We start from the raw sequence: 2880 nt of genomic DNA, 5'->3' as shown, positions 1-2880 counted from the left end.
CTCCTCCTTAGCCTCACCATCTAGGTGGTCAAACAGGAAAAATGCACGGTCAGACAAGGGTAAACGCCGCGCCCTCACACATGCTTGTACCTCCTCCATCCACTCACTCAGCCCTATACCTGTCCTCCCCCTAAAGATGGGACACTTCCTATCTTGGGGTACAAAGACTAATCTTTCTGATACAGGGACATTAGACATAGAGGGAGCAGTAGATGTCGCAGAAGACGATGCACTAGGGCCAGCTTGCTCCTGCCGCAGCCGGTCACACACTTAAGATAGCAGTGACTTAGCAGCCAAACAGCTGCAAAGCAGTGGTAATGCAGCGGCCAAAGCTGCGACACAGCAGCCGACAAAGCAGCAGACAAAGCAGCAGACAAAGCAGCAGTGGTCAGCTGATCGTGACTTTTCTTATGTTACACAGATCGTTTGGCCCAATGGCAGTACCTCATCTAAAAAGAACAAAATTAACACTATCAAAATGAGCCTACCATACCGGTTTCAAGCGCCGCAGTAAAACTACAACATACCTTTTGGCCGGATTGGACACACACCCACGGTGGTGAGAGAGGGAGAGACACAGGCGGCTACCGGCATTTACCTCCAACCATGCTAACGTTAGCTTAAAAGTGCATCGACCAAGATCGTGCAGACAGAGAGGACACTTACCACCGCAACACAACGGGACCAGCACACTCCAAGCAGGGCATGTCAGCTCAGCCGCTCTGCAGCAAAACATACATGTGCTATAAGAACAAAGGGATTGACACCTGGCAACGTGGAAACAACGAGCAGCGTACAATCCCACCTGCCGAGAGCCAAAACTTCCGGATCGGAAGTGATGCATCAGACAGGAGCGCAAAGAGAAAGCAACGGGAAGAGCTGCAGCATTTATACTCTGTTCCGCCTACAATGGGTGGCTACCATTGGCGCTCAATTAATGACCAGATACAACAGCATTCTGCTGCTACACAAGCATACTCTATTGTAATTAGGGGGCCAAGCCCGAGGGGCCAAGGGAACTAGGACCTAGGACCAGCGGTGCTAGGAACCCTATTGTAATCATTAAGATTTTTATTTTTATTTTTCTCCGGCTAAAAGTGGTGCTGCAGGCTAAACCGTGCAAGGGAGGGCGGTGCAATTTGGAGGGTTGGTCCAGACTCCTGTGAATATCTCAGACACAAAAAACTACATATATCCGCCTGCAGGGGGCGCTATAACCTAGGAAAACACGTTTTTGCCTATAACTCCCAAACCGTATGTCGCACATTCAAAAAGATTCCAGATTCCCAGATTCCCTGAATGCAGCTGAATCACTTTCCGTTGGCCACGCCCACTTCCGGTTAGAACGTTTTTTCGCAAAATCGCAAAAACTGGAAAACATACTTGTTTGAACTCCTCCTTGGGATTTTGTCCAATCTGTGTGAAACTTGGCAGGTACATTCTTCAGCTCGACCTGATTTAAAGTTATCAAAAGAATTGTGCTCGGTCAAAAAAATGTGCGAATTATTAACAAACAAATTTCTGTAGCTAGCTATAAAAATGTAAACTGTTTGATATCCTGGTCAAACTAAATGTTATTAACACCAAATTTGAGTTCCTTGGTTGCCATGATACTGGGAAGGGATGAGCCGAATTTGGCGAATTTTGGCCGCTAGGGGGCGCTAAAAAGATGGGAAGTTTATATCTCTTGAACAGCTACACTGATTTTTACGAAATTTGGTCGGTATGATGTAGGTCCAATCCTGAGGCCATATCTTGAAGGTGGTCATGACTGGTCAATGTGGGCGTGGCTTATTACAACAAATCCAAATCGGCACACATTCAGCCTTTTGCACCTCCAGAGACGACATGAACAGTTTTCTGAACTTTAACATGTCAGCAACAACAGCAGCTGTCCTCTGTACTGAACATTCAGGAAGTAATTGAAGAAACTCTTTTCAGCTATTTTACAGTTTCACTGAAAGACATAAATTAAATTGCAGTGCAACAGTAATTTCATGTTGTCTTCCTGTTGGTATCATAAGTCATATTGATCAGATATCACAGGACTGAGCAGACAGACTCTGTTGGACACGTCATCTGACTGTTGATATTCACTACTGTCACAGATTAAGGTGTTGAAACTAATATTTATTATTTATTCATGGATAATTTAAAGGTATTTTCAGAATATGTCCAGCCTCACTATGTTCTCACTCAGTGTTCTGCTCACACCACTATCTGATTGATTACAGGTCACAAGTAATAGCCAATCAGCACTGAATAAATTGAATTGCAAAGCAACTGTAAATGTTAAGGAGAGGAAGTATGGAAATAAACCAAGTAATTATCAAAGTTGCACTTAAGTACAGCACTGTAAATTTAAGTTACATTCCATAACTGGTTATTTTACATTTTGGCACTAAGATTTGTTTTTTTGTAGCTATGTATGGAATGTGCTAAGCAATGCTGACATTTTTAGTTACATTCAAACACTGAGACATGATACAGCTGTTCTTATCAGTGCTTATTGATTGGCTACTTTGCAATCAGTGGCTGATAGATGGCTTTAGACCTCTGTGTGATCTCAGCTGAATAGTTTTGGGTGGAAACATGATAATCCACTCTAGTTCAAGTACTTGATGATTAACCCGAGGTGTCTATTAGACACAGTATGTACACATTTTGCTGTATAAAGTGAATCTAAATTCAGTACATTAAAACAGTCACAGCACTTCCGATTTGAGCATAATACCAGCACAACCTATCAGTCTCTGGTTCAACAATCCAGTGACGTTTGTGCTGACCTCTGTTGATCAATGGCAGAAAGCCACAGGTTACAGAGGTAGTGAAGTAAGGGATAATGCCCGACGAGGTGTCCATAAATAGGAGTTAATGGAT

This window comes from Sparus aurata, chromosome 6, assembly GCF_900880675.1.
Source record: "Sparus aurata chromosome 6, fSpaAur1.1, whole genome shotgun sequence".
NCBI classification, from domain to species: Eukaryota; Metazoa; Chordata; class Actinopteri; order Spariformes; family Sparidae; genus Sparus; species Sparus aurata.
Note: the sequence above shows the minus strand (reverse complement) of the source record.